General features: G+C 38.2%; 1 pseudogene; it reads right to left on the reverse strand.

The window, feature by feature from the left end:
* The window catches only part of LOC102476943 (28S ribosomal protein S22, mitochondrial-like), a 21207-nt pseudogene extending 13665 nt beyond the window's left edge, over positions 1-7542 (reverse strand).
* Positions 7543-13840: the final 6298 nt, after the last annotated feature.

Consider the following 13840-nt stretch of genomic DNA (forward strand, 5'->3'; position numbering starts at 1 on the left):
CTCTAAATTTATATTTTTTTTTTCTTTTTTTTTTTTTTTTTTTTTTTTTTTTGCTAAAGGTATTGGACCATGGGAAAAGTCATGATGTGTTTTCTATGCAAAAATGTGTCACGACTTTACCAATGACCTAATATATTTTCTGTTCAACTATCTCCTTCCCATCACCACTCCCAAGTTTCTGGAATCATTTAACGCTGCTTTGATACAACAGCTTCAAGGAGGCAGCCTAGTGGTGGAGAACAATGTTCAGGCATCATGACAGCTTCAACAGACTGGTCAACCTAGAGGACACATTACTTTCCTCTTATGAATGTCTCAACCTTAAGTAATTTGGGATTGAGAAAAAAGGAGAAAAGATACTGTTCTCCCCCTTTGTTTCTATAGTCACATAGGCATGTAGCTTTGGAAGACTCCTGCTATAGTATAGTAATCAAGAACAAGACCTAAAAGACAGTCCTATAGTTCTTCTGGAAAAATGACTATTAAATCGGCATCCTTCCAATGGTACGTCGTATCCATATGATGCTGGCCCTTTAAGATTGTGCTCCCTAAAAACAACTGTATCCCAGTACAACAAATCTACTCCATAACTGAAAAGCAATTTCTACACAATTTACTATTTCCAACTATCTAAAAAGAAGAGAGTTTCAAACTGCATTCTCAGTTCCCTTGATACCCTGAAGTTTTCTTCATGACTATGAGAGTGATTTGAATAGAATCTGAATATGATTTCTTTTCTTTTCTTTTTTACTGTGTATATGTGTGTGTGTGTGTGTGAGTGTGTGTGTGTGAGAGAGAGAGATGAAAAACAAGGGACAAGCTAAAAAATATTCCTTTGGGAAGTATAAATAAACTGATATGAAGTACCTATCTCACCAGCTCACACATTGCCAAAAAGATGCAATTCAAATGTGCTGTGAGTGACATGCATAATGATGAGCAGGAGTTTTGTTTTCCCTAGTGCGCCTAAGGATCAGTTAGCTTATATTAGATATAATACTGTGGGGCCAAATAACTCATCATGCCTTTAAAATAAAAATAGCCAATAAAATGAATCAAGGTGCAGCATGTAAAATGATGTATGCATTCTGCTGAATTTAATTTAATTCTAATTAAATTACTTGGGCAAGATAAATTAGATTGTTTTTCAAGCATATTTCAGATAAACCTAGTGAAGTTCTATGAGTGAAAAAGGCAGAATGGGCTTTGTTTAATGACTCAGTTGTTGATATATTCTCTTGGAGTAAATAAGAGGTCAGGCTGACCTTGGGTCATTTCTTCCTTGAGTGAGATAGATAATACATTAACTTCAGAAAGACTGAATAAAAAGAGATTAGGTATCTACATTGGTAGTAAAATTATTTGTTGAGACATTTATTTATGTGTTTTCCCCCTGCCCTTTTTTCTCTATGGTTTTGAGTTTCCTAGCATCAGAACAGTTTCTACTGTGAAAGAAAACAGAGGGAGCTAAAGCAAATGTTCTCTGCAGTATCCTCCCTTTTGTCTCAGAAATCCCAAGGAGAAGATTATGTTAGAGATAGGAAAAGCAGATATTAGCTAGAAGGAGGAGATACAAAGGTACCAAGTTAGAGTTAGATTCCCTAAGACTAGGGTAAGTTCTACAAGTCATAGGAACCCCGACTCACCCTCTTCTTCCACTTTGGGGAAAAGGTAGTCATAGATATTGTGGGCAAAATGGCTTGATATCCCAAGCCAGGACTCCCAGCCTAAACAGGTTCCTGTATCCAAGGATGGTATAGAACCTGCCAAGCTACTGGATTCCAGCGGACGGTGCAGGTTTGGGCAATAAGCATACTGGTAGTGCAGTATGTTTTGATACACGTAAGACTGAGACATCTGTCTAGTCCAAAATGATGGGTAGTGCGGGAAGGAGTGGGAGATAAGTTTGGGGTAAATTTGGGGTGGGGAAGGCTCCCACTTCAAAATACTAGAAAGAGAAGTTCATGAACCCAGAGTCAAGGAAACTTGGAGTTAGATTTCATCTTTTCTAAAAATCCACAGAACAACTATCTTTCAATTTTGAAAAAAAAAAAAAAAAGTATTTCTACTTTGTTTAGATAAGAAGCGATTCATGGGACCAGCAGGTGGTGTAGAGGTTGCATTGCTGGACCTTCACATGGTCGACTGTGGTTCATGTCCCGGACTTGGTGGCTTGAAATTCATGCCAGGTGTGTGTGTGTGAGCATGCCCAAAATCCCGGGAGAATAATAGAGGAGAAGGGATTGCAGTGTGGCCACCCCTGCTGAGGTGGGTGAGAGCAGCAATTCATGAGTTAAACATCTTGTTTCTGTGAAGTTCTCTTTTCCTCCCCTGTCCTTTAGGGCACTTTATTATGGTAAAAAGGAGTATAGTTTTCCTCTGACTTGGAGTGGGGATGAGCAAAGTCTGAGAATTGGGGAAGGGGGAGAAATGTGAGCTTTCTGAAGCTAAGAGACACATGTTATGATAAAGGATGATTGAGGAGTGGATGAGGGATTATGTATAATAACATCTAGAAAAACAGTTATTCATATAACAATTACTCATTTTTCCAAAACAACACATAAAATCAAAAGTGAGTGGATTAAAAGTGGAACCAGCAGATGGCTGGTTATGACATGATGGTTATGTCACTGGTCTCCCAAGTAGTTGACCACAGCTCAGGTCCTAGACCTGGAGGCTTGGAACACACTGGGCGTGTGTGCGTGCATGCCCAATATCCCGAGAGGAGAATGGAGGAGAAGGGATTGTGGTGTGGCCATTCCCTCTGGAAGGTAATTTCTCACTTTCTGTCTCTCTGTCTCTCCAGCAAGTGCACATGACCTATAACAAAAAATCTTTCTTAAAAACAAACAAACAAACAAACAAACACAAAGAAGAATCTTCAAAAGTTACCTAGGCAGGAATGAATTACTATTGCCTAATCTATATTCCAGTTCCATAGGCAACCGGAGGAAGGTGAGAAATAAGGCCCTTTGAAGAAGGGAAATGATGACTGCTGTGATACATATTGCATAAAATGTTTTCTTACAGCGTGTTCCCTGCACATTTTCAATGCCGTCTGAGATGTATTAGTAAGAGATGAGAGGCACCAGTTTTCTCACTAACTCACTCTTTCATGTTTGGAGCATAAACTTTTGGTTCAGTTGACAATCCCAGAACACATTCCATTTGCTATTTATGGACATATATATTAAAAACATATGACTAGAAGTAGAGCAAGACCTTGAACTGCATTAAGAGAATTTAGGAATAAAAAAGGAGGGGAAGAGGCAGATCGGCTAATGAGGAAGAAACAAGGCTCCATCCTCTACTACTAGTGTCAAAATTTCTCCAAGATATAAGTGCCATGATTCAACTACAATAAAATTAGAAACTTAAATAAATAAGTAGGTTTATTCCTACCAAGGCATATATATTAATATACAGATCTAAAAATCACAAATAGCAACAATTAGATAAACCCCCCAATTAACTTTTAAATGAGCTACATTAAATGTCATAACACTACAGGGACAGTTCTATGTCTACAATTCTTCAAATATGAGAAAAACATAAAACAGTGTGTTCAACTGTTAGTAGCCATTACATCCAAGACAAAGGTAGACTTCTGAATTCTCACAAATATTCTACTGTAGTCCACTGTTAACATAATTAAATTTATGAAAAAAAAATAATGCCAATTTACAGTATTGTCAGACCCAGTGAGAGCAGTCAGTGGGAAGGACATACTTCATATTCACAGCAGGACATATGGTAGATGAGAACGTCTTTCTATGGCTCTTGGTTGCCATCATCAAACCCTGTAGTCAACATGATGGTAATAACTTAAGGGAATTTGATCTTGAGTGTTCTGGTCTTCTCTGAAGCCCAGTACATGAAATGGTAACCCAGAAAGCTTGGTCTCTGATAGATTCTCTGGCATAAGTGACTATCTGGCTCATGGGCTCATGAAGACCTAATGGAAGACACCCCCTCTTCTTCTATGTGACAAAGAGAGTAAACATCTGGTGTTATTCTTCTCCCATAGAAATATTTGGAAGATAATTGGTGAGTAAAATAAGATGGAGAGAATATGAATTTTGTATATTTCGTTATAGCAAGTGTCAGAAATCATCTAAATGTGTTGTTCAAGCTCCAACCTTCATTTGCTCCAGGGGGCAGTAGAAGTCTTCAGAGTGTTTAGAAACCAGCAGGTGTTTAATCTGAGCATGCAGAGATAGATACTGAGATCCAAGTGGACTGGGTGGCCAATTGGAAGTTCAGCTGGCCTGCAAAGGAGCTGAGCCAAATGAAGGGCCTGGGCAGGATCCCATACAACAAACAGCACAGATGGCTGGTATGCTACATGTAAATGTTTCTAACAGTGGTGACTTCACGATGCTTTAACCTTCCTCTTCATTTCATATGCATCTTTTTAAAAACAACATAAACAATGTGCTATGGAAACATAACATACAGCTCAAGTAGCAATGAATTTTCTTGAATGGTATTTTAAAGAGGATGCAGTAATGGGAAAAAAGTTTAAAAACTGGAGAATGATTCTGAATAATAAAATGATTATTAACTTCTTGGTTTACTAGCAGGTTAGTAATTAAATACACGATTGAAAATTGGATATTTTTAATTTTCATGGGTCCCTAGTATATTTGTGTCCTGAGTGTACTTGCACACTAAAGACAGTGGGGTGTGGAAGTGTGCTTTTCAAAGTACCTAGCAGGGTGCCATATATAGTTGGCATAAAAATATAGCTCCTAGTGAAAAGAAGAATCTGTAACTCATAAGCCCATAGAGAGATGAGGTTCTTATTCTTGATCTCTACCTACATGACTTTTTTCATCTATTGATTTAGCCTTTGTATAGCCCATATTAAGAAGTAAAATCTTAACAGTACAAAAGAAACTTGAAGACACAGGAGGAATAGGGAGAAGAGGAGGAGGAGAAAGTAGAAGAGGAGGCACCAGCACAGATCCTGAGGCTTATTTCTGCTGTTCTATGGAGGGGAATGACTGCAGGTCTCTAAACTGCACAGTTTATTTTTTTTTTAAAGAATTATTTTATTTAACTTTATTTACTTGTTTATTTTAATTTGACCAGAGAGGGGGAGAGAGAGAGAGAAAGCAAGCCACCAGGTCTGGGACTGGAACCAAGGTCGGCCATGTGGGAGTCCAGCGCCCTTAACCACCACACCATCTGCCAGCATCATACATAGTTCATTTTTGAACCACTAGCCAGAAGTACAAAAGAAACTTGAAGACACAGGAGGAATAGGGAGAAGAGGAGGAGGAGAAAGTAGAAGAGGAGGCACCAGCACAGATCCTGAGGCTTATTTCTGCTGTTCTATGGAGGGGAATGACTGCAGGTCTCTAAACTGCACAGTTTATTTTTTTTTTAAAGAATTATTTTATTTAACTTTATTTACTTGTTTATTTTAATTTGACCAGAGGGGGAGAGAGAGAGAGAAAGCAAGCCACCAGGTCTGGGACTGGAACCAAGGTCGGCCATGTGGGAGTCCAGCGCCCTTAACCACCACACCATCTGCCAGCATCATACATAGTTCATTTTTGAACCACTAGCCAGAGGTAAATAACTTAAAGGGCTTTCCTTTCAAGTGTTGCAGTTTCTTAGTCCCTGTTTCAACACCCAAGAAATGCCCTGCCTCACATGGTCATACTCACAAAGCAGAGACCAAAACAGTGGGCTTGCTATGTGTTGTTGACCACATCAAGACACCTCAGCTTGGTCTCTTCCTCAAATATACTTTTGAATTGTATGTATAAAACTGCCTACTGGAGGGCATTATTCTGGAACTCAGCAGTATTTATTGGCCAGCCTTTGCCAACTACCTGCTTCTGTGAGCAGCTCATAGAGGACCAACAAAATTTTTACTGTCTTACGCCCTCAGAGTGCTAAATCCCAGCTATAGGAAGCCAGCATTTCTAATTCCCTGCTTCCAACTGGACTTGGAAGATGACAAGGCAAGTATTCTAAAGGAAGAGAGGAGAATTTTATAGTAAGTAATGATATAATAAACTGTAACATGTAGCCAAACCACTTTCCCCCAGAAGCAAGATGCTTTGTCTAACAGGTTGAGGTCATCTTCTCTGACACCCAATACTCACTTTAAGCAATTCACCTTTGAGCTTGGTATCAAGGCCTGTCCCACACATGTAGTTGCTTTGTTTTTCTGGTGGTGCTGTGGTCTACTCCTTGTCGATATATCTTTATTAACATCATATTTCATAAGGATTTGATCTTTCAAAAATGAGTTGTATTGGGACCAGCAGTTAGCGTAATGGCTATGTCGCTGGACTCCCACATAGTTGACCACAGTTCGAGTCCCAGACCCGGTGGCTTAAACTTACGCCGGGCGCGTGTGCGTGTGTGCCCAAGATCCCGAGAAGAGAATGGAGGAGAAGGGATTGTGGCGTGGCCATCCCCCCTGGGGGGTGATTTCTCGCTTTCTGTCTGTCTGTCTCTCTCTGTCTGGCTGGCGAGCGCACGCTCCCTATAGCAAAAACCTCTCAAAAAAAAAAAAAAATGAGTTGTATTTCATTTTCTAGGAAGGAGCTAGATAGAAAGACACACACAGATGCATGGAACCTGTATTAAGACTGCCTTAATAATCTGAGACACTTAGAAAAAAAAATCATAAGAAAGAGTAAGGTGTTAACCAAGAAGGTTTCCAATGAAGAAGGGCCAGTGTTTCCAGGAAATAGAGCACTATATTGTCCCATACAACCATGCTGTGACAGCAACTGGGCATCCTGAGACTACCCGAGTCTCAAGGTCTTGGATTCAGAGATTGTCAGAGCAGATATGGCTGCTTCTAGAAATCAAGTCAACCATCAGTAACCTGAAGAACACATTTTTTATACCTAAAAACCTCTATAAGCAATAACAAAACGATAGTGTTTCTAGATCTCTAGCTTACAAGAATGAAAAGAGAAAAAAACAATACTTCTATTTGAGAGTTGAAAGATGTTTTCCATCAATTTAATTCCAAAATAAAAATCAAGAGAAAAAGATCTTCCCTCTAGTAATTCTGCACATAGAATATTTCTTTGCAGTGAGAATTGGCTTCTTTTATTCTATCAATATGATTAATCTTTCTTTAAATGTGTTCTAGGTGAGAATTCTGTTTTATTCTAGCCAGAAATGTTGCAATTTATGCATCTAAAAACTAGTTTTAGTGGGGGAAAAGTGACTTTTTAAGAATCTAAAAATGGTTCTGATATTCCATTTTTTAAAAAAACCCTTCTTAATCAAGGTAATCAATTTCTGTGTATCCACAGAACTAGGGATGCATGCTTTTGCAGTTAGGTTTCATTTTTAATTTATATTTGCTCTTTTCTCTTTTTCTTTGCCATCAGTCAGGTTCTGCTTGCAGAGCTCTGGGGATCAGATCTATCCTCTAGATCCAGGGGGCAGAATGCAGATTACTGATTCCAGGAAACCGCTGTTACAAGTGTCATGCAGAGACCTCTTGTTCAGATAAACTACATCACTCCTGATCTGCTCTTCCCAGAGATTCAAATCCATTTCAGTCACATCTCTTAGCCAGGTACAATAGCCAGCCAGTTGTCAACCTCTTTCTTCCCTCCACTGGAGGAACTGCCTTCATCCTTAATTTATACACAGCCTTCTTTTTCCATCTCTACATCTTCCTTTAGAAGCAGTGTGGGTTCCTGTGTTGTCCTGACCACTCAGAAAAATCCTGACAACCCTATTAGTGCTAAGGAGACAGCAAGATAATATGCCACCTACTCTATATTTCAACAGACAGCAAAGGGAGTAAGAAAATAGCTGTCATAGAGGAACTTGGCAAATTAGTAGAGGATATGTTTGAGGAAAGAATTTTCCCGTTTCTGATCAAATTATACCCTACAGGCAAATATCGTGGGGCATCTAAGAAGTACTACAAAATAAAGGGAATAAAATGTCTTTACTCAATCATTCTTTACTGAGAGAAATAAGTCATTTTGGAGATTTCAGCTTTTATTATACAGTGACAATAACAAAATCAAAACTAATATGTATTAAGCACTTACTATGTTTCAGACACCTTAAAGGTTTTACATGGATTACTCCTACAACTCCATAAAGTAGGTATTTTTATTTTAATTTTACAGATGAAGAAACTTAGAGAAAGAGCACTTCAGTAAGTTGCTCAAAATCATGGCTAGCAACTGACAGAAATGTAATCCAAACTCAGTTAAATTCCAGCAGCTGAGTTCTTTTTCTAGTCTAGTTTTCTTTCTTTCTTTCCTTTTTCCTTCCTTCCTTTCTCTCTCTCTCTTCTTCTCCCTCCCTCCATTCCTTCCTTTCATTCTGTTCTCTTCTTAAACAAACAAACAAAAAACCCACTCACCTGAGAGAGACAAAAAGAAAAAGAGAGAGAGAAAGAAAAAGAGAGAGGGGAAGTGAGAAAGTACCCTCTATGGGAACTGACCACAATTCATTCTCCTCCATGTCTCCCTCCTTTGGGAATTTTGGGCATGTATACACATGTGCTCGAGTCCAGGACTCAAACTGCACAACTGGCCATATGGAATCCAGCCATCCTAACCACCCGCCCCCCACAAGCTGGGCCATAGTTTACTTTATTCTTCTATGAGAGTGAGAAAGGGCAGCTCCCCAATAGGATCTTGATGCCATGATCTACTCCCAGCCTTCAGCCAGCCCCCAATTATGGCCAAGCTCATGCCCAGTGTACTCAGGGAAGTCGCCAGACTTAAACCACTTCCCATGTGTGATTGCCTTGCATAGCTTTACTGCTGCATCTGGCCCCAGCACCGGAGTTCTCAATTACCTAATACGTAGCCTCACATAATCACGAATCCAGAAACATGCACACAAACATGCCAGACATGCTTTTTACTGCTTTACTTACATTATTATTTTTATTTCATATCACTTTTTCTCTTACTAAGCCATCACTGTTATAATTGTTACGTCTTTCTTAACCAATGGATATGAAACAATTTGGGGTGAGATGGGAGACTACGGAGGGAGAAAGGATATATAATCCATTCTGAAATGCCTCTATCCTGTGTTTCCTGAAATAATAGCTTCTTAAGAGCAGGGACTCTTGGGATCAGCAGATAGTGTAGGGGTGACATCTCTGGACTCCCACGTGGCTGACTGCGGTATGAGTCCTAGACTCAGTGGCTTCAAAATCACACTAGGCATGTATGTATGCATGCCCAAAATCCCAAGAAGAGAATGAAGGAGAAGGGATTGTGATGTGGCCATCTCCCCTGAGAGATGATTTCTCACTTTCCCTCTCACTGTCTCTGTCTCTCTTTCTCTCTTTGTTCTAAGGCAAAATCCTCTAAAAAAAAAAAGCAGAGACTATTGAACTTATTTACTAAGTCTATATATCCATTTCTTGAGAACAAAATAATGTAAAACAGTAGTATAAAGAATAAATGATACACTTGACACTTTATAAAGTGGTGAGTTATGTAGTTTTCTTTCTTTTTTTTTTTTTTTAAGAGATTTTTGCTACAAGGCACATGCACTCACCAGAGAGACAGAAAAACAAAGTGAGAAATCATCCTTGAGGGGGATGGTCACGCCATAATCCCTTCTCCTTCATTCTCCTCTCAGGACTCTGGGTACACATGTATACACGCCTGGCTTGACGTTTAAGCCACAGGATTCAGGACTGAAACTGCAGTCAACTATGTGGGAGTTCAGCAATGTAACCACTGCACTATCTGTCAGTTACAGCTATGGAGTTTTCTTAATAAAACCTTAAAAATATGATTCTGTTTCTAGAAAAGCTTGTTTAAGAAAAATTATCATTGACTTTAGTATAGAGTTGAAATAATTCATCAGCAGGGTGACATATTACTTACATCAGTTTATATTTACGTACTTGCATGTATATGTGTGTGAATAACAATATAATATAATGTAATATAATATAATATATAAATTCACCTGTCCTAAAATGCCAGAATGCAGAACCAGCAGGTAGTATAATGATTAAGGCAATGGACTTCCCACATGACTAACTGTGGTTCTAGTCCAAGACCCAGTGACTTGAAAATCATGGAGGGTGAATGTGTATGTGTGCCAAAAATCCTGAGGAAAATAGAGGAGAAGGGATTATACTGTGGCCATTCCCCCTTGGAGGTGGGGGGTGATTTCTCACTTTCTCTCTCTCCATCCCTGTCTCTCCAGTGAGTGCTCATGCCCTTTAGCAAAAGACTCTCCAATAGATAAATAAATAAATAAATGCCAGAATGCAAAATTCAGAGCTACTACATGAGCAAATGTAAACTATCATCCATTTATTCTCAGGCAAGTAGAAAAACTGATCACACCTATGTTTAAAAGATGGGGGCAAAACTTATATCCTCCTGCATTACTGACACAGTGCAAACTGAGAAACAATAATGTTCATATGCTTTGAAAATCTCAGTAATCTTTGATATGGAATTATTATAAGTCATCTAAAATACAGAAAAGCTAGACTTTCTTTGTGATTGCCATTAATAATAATAAAAGATTGGAAATGACCTAAATATTACTATAACTGAATGGTTCATTAAGTTATAGTGCATGAACTTGATTGAATAGTATGCAGCCATTTAATATTATTGCCAAAAGCTTGTAGAGCTATAAAAATGCTTAAAATATAATGCTGAATAAAGAAACACCATAATAAAAATTATTTCCGTGCTTTGACTACAACCGCATAAAGTTATTTTATGTACATTAGCACAGATTTTTCAATCCTTTTTTGTTTTCTGTGTATGTCACAACTTTGATAGATTAATAAAAAATTCTCCCTTTGAACCTACTCTCCTCTATTAAGTTAATAATGGAGAAACTTGGAATCGCAGGAAAAAATATAGATGATTAAAAACTGCGTGTGCTTGAGGAAAGCATGATGTTAGACCAAACAGCCTATACCCAGCTTTCTACTTTAGCCAAACGGTGACATTTCACATTCATACTGTGAGGGTAATGTTTACTGTTTTTCCATGTCAGATATTTTATGAAGATTAATCAGAAAATTGTAAATTATTTTGAAGTAATTATGTGAAAAATTTCCTAGTTGTAGAAAACAAAGTATTTATGAAATATTTACATACTTCCCCCTTCCTTTATGGTTTTGTTTCTGTTACTCTTTTTTAAATGATTTATGATTTCTGAGCCCTTTATTGTAATCCAGCTCAAATCCTTCCTGACTGTATAAATAGGTAAGAAATAACAATAATACTTCATGCATACAAAGTAGTGGCAATTCTGTGAATACAAAATTGCAGATAAAATTGAAAAACAAATTGAACAGAGAAAAACTGCTTTAAGAGATATGTGTTTCCACATTTCTGAACATTTGGCATTATGTAGGCCAAATGTTGTGTATTTGGTGTAATCTACCCCAAAACTACTAATATCTTGTTCTTAAATTATAGCTTCCTCAGAAAGACATGATATTCTTTAGTAAAATAGATTGTTTCCACTTGTTTCTGTGGAGGAAACTATCTTCATTTTGTAGATGTAGAAGCTGAAGCATATACCTCCGAAGAAGGCTGTCTGGACAAATAATAATAGCTAAATGTCATTAAAATCATGCTATATAACAGACATCTACATGACACCTTACAGGTTCTAAATTGGTTAACCGCAACAATCCACCCAAAAAGGAGCTACTATTAATTTCCAGGTTATAGGTGAAACAGCTAAAGAGAGATTAATACTTAGCCAAGATTTCAAACTGAGAAGAAAAATATCTCAAATTTCCCATAACATAATGTTTTAAACATCTTGGAATTATAAAGCATTCTATAAATATGCAGTCCAAAAACCATAACCTATGCTATATATAGGGGTATAAAGAATTTGGAAGACTGTTTCTCACTGTTAGCGTAATGGCTATGTCACTGGACTCCCATGGAGTCAACCGCAGTTCACGTCCCGGACTAGGTGGCTTAAAACTCACGCCGGGCACGTGTGCGTACATGCCCAAGATCCTGAGAGGAGAAGGGAGGAGAAGGGATTGCAGCATGGCCATCCCCCGGGGGGCGGGGGGGTGGTGGTGGGGATTTCTCGCTTTCTATCTCTCTGTCTCTCTCTGTCTGTCTGGCGAGTGCATGAGCCCTGTAGCAAAAACCTCTAAAAAAAAAAAAATAGAATTTGGAATATTAATGATGATAGCTCTGAGCCAAAATTAATCAAGATACATCTAAGCCTTTGTTAGGCTGCAGTCAATCTAGCAGCAAAGAGAAACGTATGAAACTTATCCAGTGTCCTTACATTCAGTGAAGAAATTCCTAAAAATCATGTCTCCTTCAGCTACTAAATTCTGCCCTATAATGCATTGTATAGAATACCACGTTTAGCTGCATTTTACGTAAATTAAATCATCTCCTAAATACATAGATTGTTCCTTTTGTGTCGCTGACTCAGTATACACCGCATTTATCATCAAAAGCTATAGCAAGGACTTCCATTTCGTATCTTCAGTTCTTCCCTTTCTCTCACAGCTTAGGTCCAATCTATTTGCAGCAGTCTTGTTGATTCTACTTTCAAAACATCTCTCAATCCATCCCTACTCACCACAACAGACAATACCCTGGTCCAAGCCACCATCCTCTCTCTAGATCTAGACTCCTGTGACTGCACCTGCTCCCCATACTCCCGTAATTGTTCCACCAATCTTTTCTCTACAACTTAGCTAAAGAAATCTTTAGGAAATGCAAATCAATGCATGAAGTTAATTCCTCAGTTTAGAAACCCTTTGACGCTGACTTCCTCCACCCTTCCCACTCCACTCCAGCCACTTTGGCTCCTGGACAGTGAGTTCCCCACCTGGGCCTCTACGCCTCAACCAGTTCCCACAGCTTAGAATGCTCTTTCCCCAGTTATTATCAGTTTTCATGCACCAATGCAAGCAGCACCTCCTAAGAGAAGTCATTTCTCATCCTCTCTCCTAAATTAAGACTCTGCTATTGTTATTCCCAACTACCAATTCTGTTGATTTCTGCTAAAGCACCAATCACATCCCTCATTTATTCGATTCATTAGTATGCTTACTTATTTACCACGTGTCTTCCCAAATAGACACAGCTGTGTGAGAAAAGGAGTTGAGCATCTCCTGTACATTGTTGTAGCTCACCCACCTAAACCCTTGCCTCCCGCGTAGGAGACACTTAATATAATATTCGATGAATGGATCAATAATAATGCAGTGAAATATTAGAAAGGGAGCAATAAATGTGTTGAGAAGATATTGCTTAGTCATTTATTTTCATGAAGTATTTAAGATTAAAATACTGGAATTTAGAGATAGGAATTTAAAAAGCAGCCTCCTGCAGCACTTATATGGCAGGTTATTCTCTAAATGTTTGACATGAATTAATTCATCTGATATTAACAAAAGCCTCTAAGGAGAATTCTATTTGTATCTGTCTTTTATTGATGAAACACAGGATCTAGAAAGCCAGCAATCTCTCAACAAGGAGGGGAGAACAGGAACTGTCATCTTTGAAGGTTTAACCACTACTATTTTGCCTGTCAAGGTAAAGCTTTGATTGTATATGATCTGAATTTATATATTTTTAAGCATTCTAATCCTGTATCACTTCTCTTTTATCTCAAAATTTTATTGCATAAATTGTAAAAAATACTTATGAAGCAAACTGTCAGAAAACCACTGGCCAATGAGAGTAATGAAAATTAACTGGATAAGTATGTGTCTTTCTGTCTTGAGGTTGAACTAATAATATAAATATACATATAGAAAGCTTTTTGTTTCTTTTTAAATACCTTTTTGGTTTTGATCCTACTATTTAGAATTTCAGGAATGAAAATTCATAATAAT

Source organism: Tupaia chinensis, unplaced genomic scaffold (assembly GCF_000334495.1).
Source record: "Tupaia chinensis unplaced genomic scaffold, TupChi_1.0 Scaffold000563_1, whole genome shotgun sequence".
NCBI lineage: Eukaryota > Metazoa > Chordata > Mammalia > Scandentia > Tupaiidae > Tupaia > Tupaia belangeri.